Raw genomic sequence first — 11,746 nt, 5'->3', positions numbered from 1 at the left:
TGGCCAGGTTTCAGCGGACCCCCCCCCCCCAGCTTATAAATCAAAATGGAAAACTCTATTTGGAGTTGAACTTTATGATTATCGTGCTGACCCAGAAGAAAAGAAATTACAATCGCGCTGATGATGCCGCATATTTGATGAAACTTAAAACAAATATGTTTATATCCTAAAGATTTCGAATTCTTTCGATATTCGCGCATTTCGGATCGTAACTTCCTGAATTATGCCCCCTGTCCATTTCTTGCAAGATGTGGGCGTATCTTACATAGCAATCACTTGTTAATAGTGTAGTGACTAAAATTATTATAAGGCTGCGTTCAGATCAAATATATCTTGATTCAATGAGACATTAATAGTTTTCTGCATACATATCACACGTGCAGTTGATCAAATGTACAGCTAAAGGTAATTTAATAGTTTGTTCATACATATCATATGTGCAGGTGATCAGTGGTAATTTAGTTACTTATCTTTTTACCAACCCGGTCAGGGTCTGCATGTTATGAATATATTTAGCCTGTATACCAGGCACACTATTAATATAGAGGGCCTGTATACCAGGTACAATATGAATATATAAGGCCTGTATACGAGGTACGTTCATCTTTCTTCAAACTTTTACATTAATTAATTAAACTTGCTGTGCTGTCTAATAGCAACGACGATTTGACACCCTTCTTTACAAGTTTACTTTTGTTTACGTTGATTTTAGTTCATTGTAGAAGAAACGTTCTATTTTCAGTTTCCGGTGACATGCGTCCTGAATGACCAGTCTATTATGGACCCGATTTCCCAACACCGGTTCATCCACCGATGCATTCTCCTAATTCAGATATGGTCTGACGAGTTAAGTCAACAAGTCGTGTTAAATCATAAATGCAATAAACGATACATTTTTAGCACACGGTATATTAAAGTGCCTTTGTTATTATCTCAAACATAATTATTTTGAATAGTTATCTGATTTAAAATAAAGTCTTATAATTAATAACAACTAAGGCGATGACCTAGTTAGATTGTTGAAAACCACTAAAATCCCTACAATAGAGGAATGGAATCTGACTTAAACATTTGCCTCTGATTGAAAGTTTTCAAATAAATTGTTTTGTTTATTCATTAAACTGGCTGATTTGCATAACTTGTGACTATAGAAGTGAAATGAAATAGGCTTTAATGTCCAACTGTTCTGCTTCTATACTGGGCTAATGAAGACGGGCATACGCCATACAGTGCTCTATGAGGGAAATTTCGCCCGGGCAGCGGCACTATCGCCTACTCTTATATCGAATTCCAACTGCCAACGGATCTTTTACGTGCACGTCAATGTATACAGAGGACCTCGGTACTTCGTCCCAGCCGAACGACTAGACAGCTGTCCTTTTCAGGCCCTCCGTCCTGCGCCATTGACAAGGGATCTTGTCAGACCCTCCGTCCTGTACCACTGACAAGGGGAAACCACGTCGGAAAATCCCGGTGAACTTTCTCGACCAATGCAGGGATCGAACACGCGACCTCCAGGCTAGCGAGCCAGCGTCTTACCCACTTAACCACCGTGGCCCCCTTGTGAGTATAAATAGCGACATAATGGATGACAAATGGTGTCGCTATAATAAGAGCGGTTTGATAACTTATCTCTTTATAAATAAGGTCAAGGTCAAGGCCCCGTTTACAATCATTTCATTTAAACATTTTTCAGGGATTAATCCAACAGTCTAATAGCTATGAAGATTTGGTATCCTTCTACTTGTTTGCTACTTTCGCTTTCAGTGATTCTAGTTCATTGTAGAAGAAATGTTCTATTCTTAGTTTCCGATGATATGCGCCCACAATTACCGGTCTACTATGGACCTGATTTCCCAAAACCGGTTCATCCACCAATGCATTCTCCTAATTTGGATATGTTGGCAAGCAAAAGTTTATTGTTGAAGAGAGCCTACGTACAACAAGCTGTCTGCTCACCCAGTAGAACGTCTTTGCTGACTGGACGACGACCAGATACGACCCACGTTTACGACTTGGTAAAATATTTCCGTAATGTCGGCGGTAACTTCACTACTATTCCAGAATATTTTAAACAAAATGGTTACAGAAGTATTGGAATGGGGAAGATTTTCCATCCTGGGGGAGCATCTGGAAATGACGATCCAATTTCCTGGACCGAACCATACTTCCATGCCCCTAATCTTGGGCGATATACGGTTCTTAACAATAGCTGGCGAGCTGTTCCAAGAAGTGAATACGAGGCGCTACCTCTTCCAGATACCCAAGTCGCCGATAATGCCATCAAGGTTTTAAGGGATGTTGCTCCTGCAGCTCGTAGTGGTGACAAGAATTTCTTCGTTGCTGTAGGATTCCAAAAACCCCATCTTCCTTTTGTCTTCCCTGAAGAGTTCCTGTCAGCCTATCCTATTGAATCTATACACCTGTCAATATGCCTGAAATAGCTTGGGTTAGTTACGGTGAATTAAGGTCATATCATGATATTGGCCGTTTGAATGCTTCAGGAAATCCCAATACTTCACTTCCTAATGATGTTGTTATAAATTTACACCGGGCTTATTATAGTGCTCTGTCTCATACAGACAATGAATTGGGACGAGTTTTACAGGAACTTGAGAATCTTGGTTTAGCAAAATGATACTATTGTATCTTTCTGGGGAGATCATGGTTGGCAACTGGGAGAACATGGTGAGTGGTGCAAACATACCAACTTTGAGGATGCTGTTCACGCACCAATGATGATTCATGTGCCTGGAGTCACCGACAAAGGACTCGTTACCTAGAGTCTCACGGAATTTGTTGATTTGTTTCCTACATTGGTTGAAGCTGCGGAATTAGAACCGTTACCCCTTTGTCCTGAAAATTCAGATGAAATAGGTTTGTGTCGGGAAGGTACGAGTTTGATGCCGTTAATGCGGGATCCAACAATGGAATGGAAGGAAGCAGCATTCTCACAGTATCCAAGAAGTAAAAATGGATTAAGTATAATGGGGTATTCAATTCGTACTGATCAATATCGATATACGGAGTGGCCAGGTTTCAGCGGACCTCCAGCTTATAAACCAGAATGGGAAAATATGTTCGGAGTTGAACTTTATGATCACGATACTGATCCGGAGGAAAATTATAATCGTGCTGATGATCCAAACTATGTGACTATCAGAAATAAACTCAGAGATCATCTACGTACAGGTTGGAGAAAGTTTTTACCTCCGACGTAGATGATACATTATTCAATAAACTAATACTATTTCAAGAGTTTGTTCTGGCACATTCTTAACATATACTTTTTAAAAAAGGTAGGGGATATTCAGAAACAATACAAAACTGGGAAATGCACTGCTGTTTGTATTAGAGGTAACCAGTGTATGTTAATAACAAGTCAATAGCCTACACATGAACATAAACAGTTCATATGGGCGGCTTATCTGACGGCCCTTTTTCACCCGCAAAGAGATACACTGTCAAAAGTGATAATGGACGTTTTTGATTTTTGTCTTAATAATGAGTAATTGCTCCATCAATCCTCAGACATTCAGCAATTCGTCTTGACATGCTCCTAATCAACCGTCCAATCACGATTTGGGGTATTCTGACCCACTCCTCTTGCACTGCCACGGCCAATTCTTGCAGTTTTGTCGGTTGATGTTGACGTCGACGAACAAGTCTCCCGATCAAATTAAACGTAACACACTAAAGCAAAGATACGCTAAACAGTAAATCTTATGCAAGAACCGATAGGAAAGCAAACATGGATAGAATAAACCAGCAAGCGGCAGTTTTCATCAACCCTTCCTTGAAGTGTCAAATTTGACAATGGACCCCTCCCACGTGTATGGCGCTATTGCGTGTCGCACATGCAGCTCAATGGTTCTGTTGGGGCGATATGTTCTTCATCTGTGAACATACTCTCAAAGCATGTCAAGTGTCCATGACTATTTATCATATCACCACCTGCATAGGTATTTGCATTTCAATATCCCCTACTTTTTTTGAAGAGTATATATATAACAACTTTTCCAGATCCTAGTGTAGTAAAGACAAGTAAAACGAAATTTTGAACTATAAAAAAAACGAAACGAAATAGCATCTGTGTTTTAATCAGATTAATATAATTACAGCTCTGGTTGTCTAAAGAACATATTTGTAAATTTTAGTTTGTCAATATAGAAAAATGTTCATTCAATAATTGATATTTGAGCGAACACCTACCTGAGTATATATCTTGAGCCATCTTGTATTAAACAATTAAAATTGTCGACTATTTGATTTTTAGATTCGTAGTTAAAACCACTGACAGATGATGATGTGAAGGACAGAGTTAACCCATCCCGTGATCTCAACCAATCTCCTCGTAGATTGGCCGGAAACTGGCACTGTGTCGATGCTAAAACAGAGTTAATTTGGAAGCAGCATTACGATTAAAAGTTAAAGATACATTATGTAAGATTTAGATAAAGAACTGACCATTCTTGCTATAATAGTTTAAAAATAGATAATGTAAAATAAAAATATTGAAAATTATATTCACTTTCCTCATTCTGAGCCAAGTTATCATTGTTTGTAGTTTTAACAAGATGTGTGCATTGTGGTAACCAGGGCACTGGTATATTCGAGACTTAGCCTCGCTTTCCCAGTTTTAATTTAAATTTTTAAATGGCGAACCATTCTAATCTAGTTAAAATCTTGAGTATTCGATGGCATAGAGAGTTGATTATGGTCTTGTTTTGTTAATAAATGTCTAATCAATAATTTAGATAACATTTCAGTCCTAAAGTAAGACCTGCAATAGGTAGATTTAGCTCTTGTATAATGTATGTTTAAATAGTGTATATTTACAAATTACATAAAACATTTTACTCTAAAAAGTATTCAAATCGATCAAGTCTAACATATTATATTCTGGTCTTTTAAAGTCTTCATTGGTTTCTGTTGATTTAAAACCTCCATATTCATGCATCTGGGTTCATAAAAGTACTGATAATTTTAACATATTTTGTATGCAAACCAGACAGACTGGCATCCCACAAAACTAATCAATATAAATAAATCCAAAGAAATCGTTAATTATATTTTTGTCCCAAACCTAAGAGATCAAGTAATCCCCAAATAAGTATGTTTTATAAATAGTTTTTATTAAAATTACCAATTCCATATTTACCTTTTTCCAGAAAGCACAATATAGATATCCCCATACAATATATTAAAAAGAACATTTCCATTATTCCTTTATTGTCTCTTCTAGATGTTTCCTACGACCAGCTACATTTCAGTTTCTTTACAATGGAAGTAGAAGTTTTATGACGTCATATTCCAATGAAATTAGCGCTACGATTGTTGACGTATGACGTTGTTTGTTTACATGGATTGACAAGTATTAATAGTGGATATGTATATTTATATTGAGAACAATAGCACGTGTTACTATGACGGTATGTATTGACCTTTACATGTTTTCTTGACCACTTGATTTGGTATGAACAGAGTTTGTTATTTTTAGTGATATAATAAAATATATTGCTTTAAATAGGTTTTGCCAGTGGTTGTCACCGGTGCCAAACGTACAGTTGTATCAGGGCAAACAAAAAGCCCCCCCCCCCTCAATAAATGACAGAAAGAAAATAGACAAATATATAACAACGTACATTATACAACAGGAATATCAATAACGATTTATTTAAAAGTCTGTTTTAATTTTAGCGCCCTTTATAACAGGAGTTTCAAACATGCGGTCCGCCAAGGGTTTAAATGTGACCCGTGGAACAAATTTCTACAACCTTATGTATCGATAATTCTTAGAAACTAGCAGTGGAAATCATTTATTATATATTGTTTTCCGGTTTCAGTACAACTCTGCCTTCTGTACTGTATGTCATAGATATCTAAGTTGTATATAATACAAGAGAACGTTGTGTTCAGTATTCTATGCGCAAGCGAATTGTTGAAATAAAAGTATAAACCATATGTTAGTCCCGAAATGACCTAGTTTGTGTCGAGTGGACGTTAAACCCCATTTCTCTCTCTCTGTGTGTGTTCAGTATTATCTCGACAATTTAGAAACCAGTCAAAAAAAAAAAACTACCTGTGTCAAGGACGCTTGGCTTTGTTTTTAGAATTCAGTAAGGTTCAAGGATGTTTGGTTTTATCTTGATAATTTTGTATATCTCCAGCCCACTGGATGTAAAATTTTGGTTCATGTGGTCCCTGAATTGAAATGAGTTTTTCACACCTGCTTTATAAGATCTGTTTCATTTCGAAAGATAAAACTTTATTCTTAGGTTATGTATCGTTCTTGTTTTGAAAATATTTTCAGTGTTTGGGACATCTAAGGCCTCAGCCCACCCATCGTAATGGTGTTATTCACCTTAAAGTAGCTCTAAGTCTCTAACTCAATATCATCCGAAGTCTTCGACATTGAAAACACGATTTATTTGTCAATTGTCAATTGAAATCAACATTGATGTTGTGATCTTACCACATGTATATCCAATATTAAAGACAAATGCCTTTCAGTGCCATTTGTAACAAGGGACTCGAAGAACGGGGCTAGACATATATTTCACAAGTCAATTCTTATCTGGAGAGCATGCGCAGTAAAAACAGAAACGATTGAATGTAAATCAGTTTATATACATTCATATTACATTATTGTATGCGTTGCGACCCATTTATGTCAATTTCTAGGTCCAAAATATTAGCCATTTAGCTCCTTTAACATCAGAATTCGTGAACCATCTACATGTATTTGTTTTATTTTCTTAATCTATCTTCTTCTGTATTCTAGATTGTTTAAAAATTTAGAAAAAATAGATTGGTTTGATTGGGGTCCTCCTAGACATCATCAAAGAAACGGTATTCCTTTAATAAAATAATTATAACATATTTTAACCTTGGAGGGACAATATAGAAATAGACAATGGGACGTAAAACGAGATCAAATAATACATATCGTTATAACAGTGGTTCATTGACTATACTTGATCTGAATAATCTGTCCAGTTGGCTATAGCTATACGAGCTGTTCATTGAATATACATGGTCGGAACAATCTGGCCAGTCAGTTGGCTATAGACTTGTAAGTTTTGTAAGCAATAATAAATCAACTGGATAATGTCTGAATACACTGGTCACAATAAAGCCTGTACATTAGTATATATTTGTATATAGATTTGTTAAGTTTGTAAGCAATAATAAATCAACTCGATAATGTCTGAATACACTGACCATAATAAAGCCTGTACATTTATATATATTTAAATGTATATTTGTTATTTATATCGCACATCTGGTATTTTTGTAGAAGATCTGCCACATTTTATTATCAGGTATTACAAAAGAAATTGTCTTTGTGACCCTTTTCGAATAGTCGTTGGATCCAGGGCCGTTTAACTAGCTCAGGGGGACGGGAAGTGTTCTCATGGGTGCTGTAAAATTGACGGACAATGTATATCTATTGTTTTTATGGTCGGCAATTTTTTCACGGGGGGGGGGGGCGAAGTTACGGGTCTGGTTAGATCGGGTTATCTGACCACACTGACAGTTGCCCGGGGCCCAACTAACATAGCCGCCCTGATTTTGTTGGAAGTACCGATGAATAAATATACGTTAAGTGTATCCACCCTTGATATATTTATTCATGTGAATAATTTTTGCAAATTTATCTCCATCGTAATACTAATGCAAACCTAAACAAAATATTGATGAGGCGAATCGACCGCTTGTCGGGTTAGTTTCAATTCATATCAAATGATGACTTGTCAGAAGTTAACTTTACATGTATCTGGCAACTTGACATTATATTGTTGCTGATATCGCCTTATCTGAATTTGGTCAAGTGCTGATTCGAGCCAGACTGTTGTTTCCTGCAACATTAAGAATGTTCGTATAAATAATGGACCTCGCTTGAATTAATGAGTAGTAATTAAAATGTGGAGTATTACAGGTATTGTTAAGTCTATTAAATTTTGGGTATATTTTTAGGATATACATGTATAAACAAAATTTAATTTAGTTCAGGGAACAAAATAAGCATTGTACCATTGCCTATACATTGTCTGTTTTTGCATGGAATATCATCTTCTGTGTCGTCGTCTACAAAAAGAACCAATATTATCAGCCACTTACTAAAAGCAATTCGTTTTTCATAAAAGAATTTTCGATGTAATTAGGGTTTCACACTGCGAAGCTTGTGTGAAACACTATTGTTTTTGTTAAAATTATTATTCTTATTATTATTATTCTTCTTTTGTTTTGAGTAGATCTCAGCAACTACTTGTCGCATCGTTACGATTTCTTCGGTTTTACTGGGAAAGTGGGTGTGACTTAGAGGATAAAGCTATTTTGAACGTTCTGCGACAATGCGAAATGTCCGAAATCACCGAAGCTATCGTTTTTAGAAATATTGCAGTAATTTTAACAATAATCATTGGATTTTAACTTTCGATGCATTTTGGCATAGCCGGAGACGGGGCACATAGCTACGCTACTTTTGATTTTTGATTTTCGGCAAATCTTCGCAGATATTAGGCGCTAAATTTAGAAAATTTAAATTTTTACAAAAAACTTTTTTATTTATGAATATTTTTTAATCGTGTTTTACACAAATATAACGAGTCCTCTGACTTGGGCAAAAATGTGAAAATTTTTTGTCTCGGTAATTTTCCTTGGCCCCCATTGGCTAATTCAGTTTTTCAGTCCTAGATTAATTATTTATTGTTCGATTTGTATAAAACAAAGTTCATATGCCCCGTTGTCTCAATTGTCATTTTTTTTGTTACCAATAGTGTTATCTGTCGGCACCGGAAGTGGCGTAAATTGACAAAAAACTACAATTTTGACAGTTAGGTACCATTTTTCGAAAGCAAATATTATTTTTTTCAAATCTGGTATAACTGAAATTGTGCGCCCTTTAAAGGCGCACAAAATGTTGGGACCATTTTTTTTAATTTCGATTCCGTTTTCGGGCTATTTCGATTAAAAGGTGAAAAAAGGTGTAAAATTAAGCTATTTACAACCCATTCAGCGTTTTCATATTTTAAAATATTACTTCGTAACTTTCATAAACTCGTAGCAATAATCTATACGGAGAGAATGTATGTGAAAATTAATTTGTAATATGCGCAGTTGCCGAGAAATGGGCAATTTTGCATGAGTCACTTTTTACGCTAGTTTGCCTGTAAAAGAGTCAATTATTATTCGATTTTCATAAAAGTGACACCATTTGATGTGTAATGTCAATTTTAACTAGGTCAAACCAATTTAACATTTTCAATATCACCGGAAATGACGTAATTTGGGCAAAATTGTATTTATAGCCTTCGAAACCAGTAATTTATTCAAATGAGTCATATTTGTTATTTGTTTAAAATTTTGATATTTGATTCAAATCAACTAATACAATGAACCCTTACGATCATATAGATATCACAAAATGGTTTCTAACTTGTTCAGTTGCGGAGAAATAGGCAATTTTCAACAGGTCACTTTTTAAGGTTTTTTTGTCAAAAAAAGTGTCAATTATTATTCGATTTTCATGAAATTTTCACTGTGTGATACATAATGCCATTTACGATATCATACAAGTAATTTAAGATTTTCATTATCACCGGAAGTAACGTCATTTTGGCAAAAACTGTATTTTTAGCCTTCAAAACAGATATTTTATTCAAATGAATCAGATTTGTAATGTTTTTAAAATTATGATATTTGATTCCAATCAACAAATAGAATGAACTCATTCGATCATACAGATACCTCAAAATGGTTTCTAACTTGTACGGTTGCAGAGAAATAGGCGATTTTCTACAAGTCATTTTTCAAGGTTTTTGGTCTATAAAGGTGGCAATTATTATAGGATTTACATAAAATTTTCAACATGTGATGATGCTATTTCTGATTTCATAAACCAATTTAACATTTTCATTATCACCGGAAGTAATGTAATTTTGACAGGATCACTGACATGTAGCAAATGAATTGATTGCTGGATTTGGTTGTTTCTGCGTCCATTTTATTTCATGTGTGCAATGCTTATGTGGAAACCTGTTTAACGGTTTCATTGGTACCGGAAGTGACATAAGTTCAAGGGTAACGTGGCACCGGTGAAACCCGTCATTACTGCTTCGCAGTTCTAGTTATTAAATATTTTTTACAATAAACCTTTGTCAATTGTATAAAGGGGAGCAACTGTTACATACACCGAACTGGATGCAGACCACAATTTATTTTCCATTAACTACGTATAATGTTAAATCAGCGGTGTTCTACATGCTGTATCCCATTCGCTAAGGTTTGTTGAAAACGCCCATTTACAGCACAGCAAGTATGACCTCGTGTGATCATCAGAGTAATACATTTGTATGAGGCTGGCCAACAAAATTTCAATTCACTGAAATTCATAGTAGGCTTGGGTCAGAACCCACGCCCCCATATGTCTCTTAAAACACAGATGTTTTTATATATATTTTGTGCATGGGTCAGAATATCATGATTCATTTCCGTGTTAGTGCTGAAACAAAACACAACCTCTTTACTCATGTTATTCTTCCGCCTTAAAAGTCTCAATCTGACATCAAACCAGCCAGAAATTCGATGTCTCGACACCAAAAAGTCAACACAGATAATCATGCACCATGGCAGAAAAAAAGAGAGAGAAAAATATATATCTAAATGTAGCTAGAAGTACATACAGCTTCACACCACCCATCAACATTACACTTATTAACTATAAAATGAACTGGATATAACGTCCTACTGTTCTGCTCCGAACTGGGATAATGAAGACGGGCATACGCTATACAGTGTGCTATGAGGGAAATTTTGCCTGGGCTACTCCAAGGGATCTTTTACGTGCATGTCAATGTATATGTCAATGTATACATGGGATCTCGGTTTTGTGTACCTCCGAACTACTAGACAGTTGTCCTTGTCAGGCCCTCCATCCTGCATCACTGACAAGGGGAAACAAACCACGTCGGAAAATCTGGATGAACTTTCTCGGCCAATGCAGGTATCGAACACGCGACCTCAAGGCTAACGAACTAGCGTCTTACCCACTTAGCCACCGTGACTCTCTTAATAACTATAATCATTTATATTACCCATAATAATGTTCTCAGTTTATTAGGACCATATAAAGGAAATGAATTGCACTATCTAAAAAGTCTTAAACCGGACCTTAAACCAGAAAATATCTACATTTAATACAATAAATAGTGTCCTCTGTCGATAATCCTTTAAAAGGATTTAAAACCCTAATATATCTCATATAACTAATTAATTAAATTTTTAGGTTCAAATATCTCTTAAAAAGAACGTTATATATATTTGAAGGAGACGTTCCGGTTTCCTCCCACGGCTAAAGACCCCTACACGCAAGCGAATTATTGAACTGAAATTGAACCATGTGTTAGTCTCGAAATGATCAGTTTGTGTCAAGTGGAGGTTAAACCCCATCTCTCTCTCTCTCTCTCTCACTCTCTTGAAGGAGACGTGATTTTAAGGTTAGATTCTACAACAAATTAGCTTCTATAACCAGGTTTCCATATTATATTTTTATGGTGAACGTTGAGTACAAAGCACACAATAACCAAACGGTAATTGTTATCGACAGAATGGCTTGGCTCTTTAATAACTGATACGGATAAAGAATGTCAAGTGTTTCCGTTATTTGCCGGTCTAATCTCGTTATTATATTACTGATAGCTAGGCCAGGTCTGAATTAACAACGCACAATCTGGACTATACT

The sequence above is a fragment of the Patella vulgata genome, chromosome 8, assembly GCF_932274485.2.
Source record: "Patella vulgata chromosome 8, xgPatVulg1.2, whole genome shotgun sequence".
Taxonomy (NCBI): Eukaryota; Metazoa; Mollusca; class Gastropoda; family Patellidae; genus Patella; species Patella vulgata.
This window is presented reverse-complemented; position numbering follows the sequence as displayed.